Source organism: Saimiri boliviensis, chromosome 15 (assembly GCF_048565385.1).
Source record: "Saimiri boliviensis isolate mSaiBol1 chromosome 15, mSaiBol1.pri, whole genome shotgun sequence".
Taxonomy (NCBI): domain Eukaryota; kingdom Metazoa; phylum Chordata; class Mammalia; order Primates; family Cebidae; genus Saimiri; species Saimiri boliviensis.
In genome coordinates, this window is record NC_133463.1 from 30542845 (window position 1) to 30552719 (window position 9875).

At 46.0% G+C, this 9875-nt stretch overlaps 2 pseudogenes; one reads left to right on the forward strand and one right to left on the reverse strand.

The window, feature by feature from the left end:
- Positions 1-246: 246 nt before the first annotated feature.
- On the reverse strand, positions 247-8707 carry LOC101049842 (keratin, type II cytoskeletal 8-like; annotated as a pseudogene).
- LOC141581385 (keratin, type II cytoskeletal 8 pseudogene) lies at positions 8706-9346 on the forward strand (annotated as a pseudogene).
- Positions 9347-9875: the final 529 nt, after the last annotated feature.

Genomic DNA, 9875 nt, shown 5'->3' on the forward strand with positions numbered 1-9875 from the left:
TTTGTTTGATAAAATAACCCTTCACGTATAACTCTTAATATAGTGCTTGGTACAGAGCAAGCATTCCATAAATGTGAGCAATTTTTTAGTCTCATGTAATTCTTATGACAGCCCTGCAAGAGGATTTATAGCTGAGTAAGCTGAGGTTCAGAGAGGTTAAGCAAATTCCCAGAATCTAACAAACAACTAAAGAGTGCCAGAGGTAAGATTTCAACCAAGTTCCTTCTGAGCATGAAGTGTTAGCCCTTAACCATTATTCTGTCTTGTTTCACCATCGTGGGGGATCCACAGGGGTGACGACACTGCCTTAAGCAGAGCACAGAAAGAAAAACTAAAAACATACACACAGTCAGAAAATCTCTGAAAAGGGAATGCTCATGAGAGGGATTCCTACTGTTTCACCTGCAGGATGTCAAGCTTTTGAGCCCAAACCTGTGTGCTGGTTTGTGGCTTCCTAAGTGGGGTAGTGGAAGTCAAAGTCTTTCCTCTTAAAAAAGATAAGCTTGGCAATAGCCCCTCAGGAAAATGTGATTACAAGTCCACGATCCCCCATCCAGAAGTTCTGAAATTCAGACAGCTCTGGAAACCAAGTTTTTCCATAATTCATTTGGTGGCAAAACCCGACTTGACCTGAATTAATGTAAGCTCATCAGCCTCTCGTTGCCTCCCTGGGGATGAATTGTCATACACTGCTGCGGAAATGCTCATGTGATGATTTGCTGGAGGGCTGGCCCAGACTCCACTGAGCTGTCAGCAACTATGTTACCTTTCTAAACTCCAAAAAATTTTGAGTTCTAGAACACATCTGGCTCTCCAGATATTTCAGATGAGGGCTTGAGTATCTTTTTGTATTATTATTATTATTATTATTTATTTTTTTTTTGAGACAGGGTCTTACTGTGTCATCCAGGCTGGAGTAATGAGCCATGCAGTGGCACGATCACAGCTCACCGAAGCCTTGAACTCCTGGTCTCAAGTAATCCTCCCACCTCAGCCTCCTGAGTAGCTGGAACTACAGACTGCCATGTCCAGTGAATTCTTTTATTTTTTGTGAAGGTGGATCACATGAGCCAGGTCTCACTATATTGCCCAGGCTGGTCTGGAACTTCTTGACCTCAAGGGATCCTTCTGCCTTGGCCTCCCAAAGTGCTGGGATTATAGGCATGAGCTACCACACCTGGCCTTTTATTACTATTTTTGACCATTTTTACTAAGGACCAGAGCAAAGTATACAAACCCACCAGATTTTATTCAAGAGTGACCTTTATTTAAATAACCTTTATCCGAGAGCTTTTCAGAAGCTCCCTTGTTCACTGAGAAGTAAGAATAACAACCCGAGGCCATCCATACCTGTCCAGCTCTAACTGAAGGTGGGCCCAGGGGTTCTGGGTGGCCACTGCCCAATCCATTTCCTGGAATTATGGGTTTTGACTCTGCATTGTAGAACATTCCTGCCCAGTGCTCATGCCCCAGAATGCTGAGCCTGTGCGTCTCTGTGATAACGGTAGCATGTAGGACTAAGAGGGTTGAAGGTGAGAAGAGGAGAGGATACTGGGGCTGTGGCTAAAAGAGCAGAAGAGAAACAGGAATTACGCTCTTCCAGTTGCTTTCCTGAAACCCCTGAAAACAGCAATTACTTTTGTTCACAGTATTTTCAACATAATGCAAAAGCACAAACTTTATATATTCTGAATGCATAAATTCCACATTGTCTTCTCTTCCTTCTTCACTATTTAAATGAAATAAAATACTCAATGAGATATAGGCCTGGTCATATTTAAAATTACAAGTTCAGAGTTGCAAAGGAACAGTACCTCTGAATAACTGATGTGTCTCTCAGTATTTCTGAGAATCTATTCTAACATTGAAAACCCCATTCAGCCACTTTGATGTGGAGCCGAATAGGTGAGCATCATTTTACCACCATTTGTTTAGCTGTACCTTGGCAAATGTCAAGTTCAAGTCTGGATATTTGGACTGTGGTGGGGGGGGCAGGCAAAATGAGGTCAGCAGCCTCCCGATGGGCTTTCTGTCTGGCTGACAGCACCTTATGGACCTTCGCTCAGCTCATAGATAAGGTCGATGCGTGACTCTTGGAGAAACGTTGGATGAATAAGGCTTCTGTCTGCTTCTTTTGGGGATAAATATCAGAGATAAGCTGATGCAGAAGATCCTCACCACAACTCCAGCTCCAGACCTTAACTTAAGAGTAAACTCAGTGAAGACTTGGAGCATTTAAAGTGAAAACAGGCCAGGCATGGTGATGCATGCCTGTAATCCCAGAGCTTTGGGAGGCCAAGGCAGGTGGATCACATGAGCCAGGGAGTTCAAGTCTAGCCTGAGTGACATGGCAAGACCCTGTCTCTACAAAAATATTACAAAATGTAGCCAGACATGGTGATGTGTACCTGTAGTCCCAGCTACTGGGGGCACTGAGGTGAGAGGATCGCCTGAGCCCAGGACAGGGTTGCAGTGAACTGAGACAATGCCACTGCACTCCAGCCTGGGTGACAGAGGGAGACCCTGTCTCAAAAAATAAATAAAATAAAGTGAAAACAACTACAAATATTTCTATATTTGGCCCTTCCCAAATTATTCTCAAATTTACAGCCTATCCAGGGCTGTGTCTCATCCATTCCCTCTCATCGATTATAATCTTTGGCTAAGCACACGGTTGGGTGATCCCAATTCTGATACATTGGTAGGAAGCAGAGAGAAATAAAAACAAAATCAGTCTCTTTTGAATTTAATTCAATTTTACAAACAAATTGCTTACCTCATTGGCTTGGTACTAGGGATGCACGGACTAGGAATCACAGTCAAGTCAAAGGAAGAGACCACTCACTCTCAGAAATAAGAAGTCGCACAAGATGTTACAAGAGCAAATGGGAGAGACACTCCCCTTAGCCTGATTGGAGAGAGGATCAGGGACGGCTTCCTGGAGGAGATGGCAGCATATACTTAGTCCTGAAGACGGAATGTACTTACTCAGGCAAAGGGGATGAAAAGAGGATGAAGATAGCGTACGCAGAGAACAGTTTACGCAAAGGTTCTCAGGAACCTTTGGTTTGGATGACAGAGCGTGTAATTTATTTTTAAATACTTCAGCATCTACTGAGAGATCTGTGTCCATTTTCATCAACACCTTAGGAGTGATTTGCTAACGTGTGAAGTACCCTGATCAGGGATTCACACTCCAGAATGTTTCATCAGCTTTGAAAGGCTCTAATGGGAAATCCACACTCTAGAGGTAGCTTCTTCAAGAGCTTCGGCAATCTTTATCTTCCTTCAGCACCAGGGCGTCTATTCATTTGTATAACGGGTTTGGAAATAATTTTTCATTGATGAAATGAGTTGTTCACAAGATATATGGATGGCTAAGAATATGATAAGGGCCCTCCATGCTTGTGCGCACAGAGTGTTAAGAATTTTTCAAGCTCAACAGCTTACACCCTTGGTAATGCCCCACCAAGCTTAAGACTCCATCTGGTCTTATGCCACGCACACATATAACAGATGATTCTATGCTGTCTGGCCTGACTCCGACTAGTAACCCACCTGAATTCTGTGACTAGAATATTTTCTCATGCGAGATGTGTGTCATACAGAGAGCAAAGATCTCATCAACCTTAGACAAATTCTTTCATGTTATTACAGTGCCTGCTTATTGGTAAATGTTTGTATATATAGCAGAATTTGGTCTGGGTCTTGCTTTCAGTACAACCTACCCATACCCCTTGGTTGGGCAGCCATAGTAGAGGGGATCCTAATTCTCATCCCCTTTTAGCTAAGGTAGGCCATAGATATCTTTCAAAAAGAGCCTAAGAATTATGAGCAGCCAAATTGGCTGCAGTCTGTTTTCCGCAGCGTGGCTCCTTGGTTTGTTTTTAATAGTGCTAGCCATCCTGTCCCGCCACACCAGGGAGGGAGTTATCCAAGGTGGCGCAATTCAATTGGGCAGCAGGAAGGAGCAGAATCCCATGGAAAGGTGCCCAAGGCCTACCAGCAAGTCAATACCAGTTCTGACAAATCTGCTGGGTAACGCAAGGACAAAAAAAAAAAAGAAGACAACTGCTTGGTGACTGGGAGAGCTGAGAGAAGGATGGAAAGGGGTGTGAGGCCCTGGTTAGGATGAGTGGGTCAGGACTGAGGCTGTGAATAGCAGGTGATTGCCACAGCACACCTTCGTCATGGTGCCAGAACACAGCATGCTGGCTTCAAGAAGCCACTCCCAGCTGGACAGCAGCCAGCTACCCATGGCCAAGCTTATTACCTAATGCTCCTCCAGCACCTCCTGAAATCTGCCCTGCCTCTATGTCTTCCATTCAGCGAATGGCACCACCCTCTATATGGGAATCACCCTGAGCACCTCCAACGTCACCTCCCCAATTTTAATCAATCATCAAGTCTAAAAACTTCTATCAACAAAATATCTCTTGACTCCATCCTAACTGACTTACAACCAACTGCCTTGGTTCTGGGCCTGTCATCTCTCCTGTGGGCTACAGTCCACACTACAAGATCCTCCTTGCTGGTCTTCATGCCTCTAGCCCATGTCTCAGCTGCCTTTCTAAAGCACAGATTAAAACCCTGTGGAGACGCCACCATTGTCCCCAGTACATCAAATTCTAGAGCATAGGTTGTTAGAACTGTTTTGATTGTAATGGGGCTAGAGACCTAGCGAGGACTAGCTTGAGTGAAAAGAGGAAATTGATTGGTTTATATAACTGAATTATAGGAAATAAAAGGGTTGTGCCTCAGGGACTGGAATCAAGGACTCGAATATCATTGGAATTCTTCCTGTGTGTGCTGTCAGTGTTGTCTTCTCCATGCACCTGGATCATAACCTGTGGCAGCCTGGGCCTCACAAATGCTCAGTTGCACCCATCTTTTTTAAGTTCCAGTTTGAAAAATCCCGGGGAGGGCCTCCTAGTAGTCTGGTTGGTATAATGGACCCACCTCTAGTCTAAGGAATATGCCTGGGATGGGATCACCATGACTGACTCTATATGCCCCTGGACAGGGGCCAGAGCATGATACATCATTAATAGTGATGACAATGGAGGCACTTAGATAACCCACCCAAGTTCTGGCCATGAAAACATAGCCGAATAATTTTCTCCCTGGTCAGCTAATCCCTAGCAATAAGACACAGGAGTTAAGCCCTTAGGCTCTGGAGTTAGAAGTGTGTGGTTCAAATTCCAGTTCTCCCAATTAGTAGTTGTGTGACCTTGGACAGTGTGCCTAGCCCCAGTGAGCCTCAGTTTCCTGATCTGTAAAATGGAGAGGGAAGTAGAATGATACCGTGTGAAAGTTTAAGGAGGCAGGGCATTGAGAGCACTTAGAACACAACCTGGCTCTCCGTGTGCTCTTGTTAGCTCTTTCTGCTCCCAGCAGCCTTGGCATGAGTGGGCAGCCTTCAGAAGGCAGCAGGGCCTCAGGCTACTGCCTGCTGCCAGCAGAATGAGATCAGGGTTAATCAGAGGAACAGACTGACCTGATTCCCAGCACTCCAGTGAAGTGACCCATCTGACACCTCGGAGAAGATACTGCCAGGAAAAGGAGTTGCTTGGCACATGACGTTCTCCATAAGGAAGGGCTGAGGGGTCCTTTCCGAGTGCTTTTGTCTCCCTGCCAGAGGAGAACAACATCTGGGAGGAAGTATTTCTTTAGCTTCATGCTTATAGTGCCGCCAGCCTTGTGGGTCATAGCCTGGAATCATCTCTTTATTAAATAATAATTAAGGGGCCCCTGTAAAAGGAATCTGGGTCTAATTACCTGACTCATTAAGCTACCCAGTTGAAACTGGGAGGCTGTTTTGCTGCTGTGGCCCCACTCTAAAGCGATTTTCACATTTCTGGAAGTAGCAAGTGGAGTTTCACTTTCTTGGGGGGCTCAGAATCAAGGTTCTGTGTTTAAATAAACACCACTCAAGAAGGCTTCCACCCAGCATCCCCCTCAAACGGTGAGTCCTCCCGTTTCCCGTTCTACAAGATCTAAATTGGTCTTGGAACGGAGAACACAAGGAAGGGCCGAGAGACCAGCTGGGCGAGGAATAAGCTCATTAGTAGCCTCTACGGAGGTGTTGAAATTGAGCAAGTTAAAAGCATATTAGTTTAAATGAGACTTTTCACAAACAAGGGGAAATGTTTAGGTGGGAAGCAAATGTAATCATTTTGTGACGGGGCATAATTTGATAATTAATGGGGAAGTTGTCAGTATAATCTTGAGAAAGCCCCAGGAAATGAAGAAATCTGTCTTTATTAAGGGAAACTCAGGAGAAAAAGTTATTGGAATACAAGCAATTCACCAGCAAGGTCCTGGTAGTAAGTCCTTATTAGATGTGTGTGTTGGGACCGTCTTTCTGACACATCTGTGTGTGATTCTTTGTCTTGATTCACCAGGCCCACTACCTCTCCTAATGGGAATGTAGAGAACAGAGAACACTGAAGGCAGCTGCGAAGCAGACCCGGGCTGCTTTCTTCTGTGCAGAAGAGCTGGCCAGCATCTGTTACGCTAAGCAGGAAAGCAGGGAGAGACAAGCCTAACTGGCTCCCTGGGGCCAGCCAAGTTTTGATGCCCTAAAGCCTGTGCAGCCGCAGTTCACTTTCCCAGGGTTCAGTTTCCCGTGTGCTTCCACATGCGCAAGCCCACGGAAGAGAATGTCCATGGAATCACACTCCTAGTATCCCCCTGGGAAAAGAGGCTGGGTGGACTCCCACTTGGCCAGAACAGGAGTCCAAGAGAAAAGCCCCACAAAGTGTCTACGCACAGTGACTAAGGCAGGGGCTCTGGAGCCAGAATGCCTGGGCACAGCTCTCCACTTGGCCACAGTTTCTCTTGACATCGAGTGTACTATTCAAGGTCTCTGAGCTTCAATTTCCTGGTGCCTATCTTATAGGCCTAAGCATGGAAAGAGTAATTCTATGTAAAGGACCCACAGCAATGCCTGGTACTGAAGGTCTGCTCAGCAGGTGTTGTTAGCGTTTGCTGTAACTACTAGCCATGTGGGTATCTGAGCACTGGAAATGCGGCCATTCCGGGTTGATACGTGCTGTATGTGTAAAATGCACACAGAATTCAGACTTTGTATAAGAAAGAGAATATAAAATATCTCATTGGTAATTTTTATATTGATTACATATTGAAATGATAGTGTTTTTAATATATTGAGTTAAATAAATACATGTTATCAAAATTAGTATTGTCTGCTCTTATTTTTCTTATTATAGTAAAAGGCACATTACGTAAAATTTACCCTCTTAACCACTTTAAAGTGTACAGTTCAGTAACGTTAAGTATATTCACATTGTGGTGAAACAGATCTCCAGAACTTCATCTTGCAACTCTGAAACTCTATACCCATTAAACAACTCCCCATATGCCCCTCTCTTCAGCTCTGGCAACCAACATTCCACTTTTTATTTCTATGAACTCAGATATTTTAGATACCTCACGTAAGTGGAATCACACAGTATCTGTCTTTTTGGGACTGACTTGTTTCCCTTAACATAATGTCCTCAAGCTTCAGCCATCTCACATCATGTGATGGGATTTACTTCCTTTTTAAGGCTGAGTAATATTCCATCCTTTTATTTTTTAAGGTGGCTTTTAGAAAATGTAAAATATGTTTGTGGTTCCTATGATATTCTACTGGATAGTGCTAGTCTAGAACTAATAGTTCTCAACCCTATCAGTACCAGCCCTTCCTTATCACAATGGATTTGTAACACTCTCTTCACTCCACTAAATTAAACTGTATAGATAAAATAACTAATATGCACACATAATTTTTTTAAAAAATACAATCTAATGGCCTAACGGTAAGTATAAAGAATAAAGGAAGGGAAAGGAACCTATAGAGAAAAGTCTATTTTAATTTACTGTTACAGCTGCAGCTGGCAATCTCGTACTGAGCCTTGACCTCAGTGACGATGCTGTCCACGTCCAGGCAGTGGCTGTGGTCCACGGACAGCACCACAGATGCGTCTGAGATCTGGGACTGCAGCTCCCAGGTCTCCTCTTCATACAGCTGCCTGAGGAAGTGGATCTCGTCAGTTAGCCTTTCAGGCGAGACTCTAGCTCTACCTTGTTCATGTTAGCTTCATCTATATCCTTCCTGATGAGGACAAATTCACTCTCCATCTCTGTACGCTTACTGATCTCATCCTCACGCTTGTTCTTAATGTCCTCCACCAGCCCCTGCATGCTGCCAAGCTCCGCCTCCAGCTTCAGCTTCTCCTGGCCCAGAGTCTCCAGCCGCCGCCTAAGATTGTTGCTGTAGCTCTCGAACATGCTGTCCATGTTGCTCTGAGCCATCTTCTGCTGCTGCAGGAGGCTCCACTTGATCTCCAGCATCTTGTTCTGCTGCTCCAGGAACCGTTCCTTGCCTATGAAGGAGGCAAATTTGTTGTTGAGGGTCTTGAACTGCTCCTTCTCCTGGGTGGGCACAGCCTGGATGTTGGGGTCTACTTCCAGGTTAAGGGGCTCAGCAGGCTTTGGTTTACTGTGATGGGGTGATGCCTCCCATGCCACTGGCCCTACTGTAGCTTCTGCCCAGGCCACTGCAGAAGCTGCTGCTGCCCTCTCAGGAGAAGCTCAAGGAGCTGATGTGGGCATCAGGACCACTCCCGTAGCAGTGGCTGCTGTGAGCCCAGAGGCCAGAGGTGAACACCTTTTAGGACTTCTGGGTCACCCTGATGGACATGGTAGAGGCAGGAGTGGAGGCAGGCGGGCTGAAGCCGGTAGAGATTCCAGAAGGAGCAAAGGAGGAGCTGCAGACGCTGGCTGGGAAGCACGGGTATGACCTGCACGTACGAAGACAGAGATCTCCGAGATGAACTGGAATATCAGCCAGCTCCAGGCTGAGACTGGGGGCCTCAAAGGCCAGAGGGCATCCCTGGAGGCTACCATCATGATGCCAGCAGCGTGGGGAGCTGGCCGTTAAGGATGCCAATGACGAGCTGTCTGAGCTGAAGTTTGCCCTGCAGTGGGCCAAGCAGGACACAGTGGCAGCTGCATGAGTACCAGGAGCTGATGAGCATCAAGCTGGCCCTCGACATTGAGATCGCCACCTACATGAAGCTGCTAGAGGGTGAGGAAAGCTGGCTGGAGTCTGGGATGCAGAACAGGAATATCCCTACAAAGACCACCAGTGGCTACGCAGGTGAGCTCTGCCTGTGAGGGCCTCACAAGCCTGGGTCTCAGCTACGGCCTGGGCTCCAGCTTTGGCTCTGGCGCAGGCTCCAGCTCCTTCAGCTGCACCAGCTCCACCAGGGTTGTTGTGAAGAAGATCGAGCCCCACAATGGGAAGCTGGTGTCCCAGTCCTCTGACGTGCCCAAGTGAACAGCCACGGTAGCCACCCCCGCCAGCCTGCCCTTCCTGCGGCTGCCCCAGAGGCCGGGAGGAAGGCTGCTGTGCAGGGGAGCACAGGGAACCGGAGACCCACCTGAGACTCAGCCCTAGCCCTCAGCCCACCCTCGGGGGAGTTTACTGCCTGGGGACCCCCTTGCCCATGCCTCCAGCTACAAAACAATTCAATTGCTTTGTTTTGTTTTGTTGTTGCTGTTGTTGTTGTTTGTCCAAAATAAAACTTCAGCTAGCTCTGCAAAAACAAAAACAAACAAACAAAATTACTGTTAGACATGAGCACTTAATACAAAATAATCAGGTGCTTCAATGAATATGTAAAATTAAATTACCATTAATGGGATAGATATCAATGCAGAGTAGTAACTCAAATTTTAGGAGTGATGTTGCCAGCAGATACGTGATTTCCTGAAATGGAACAGCTCAGTCAAATTCCAACAAAACAAAGTATGATTTTCTCTCTATGTATGTGATTATAGTCCTCCGAAAACGCATATAAATTTAC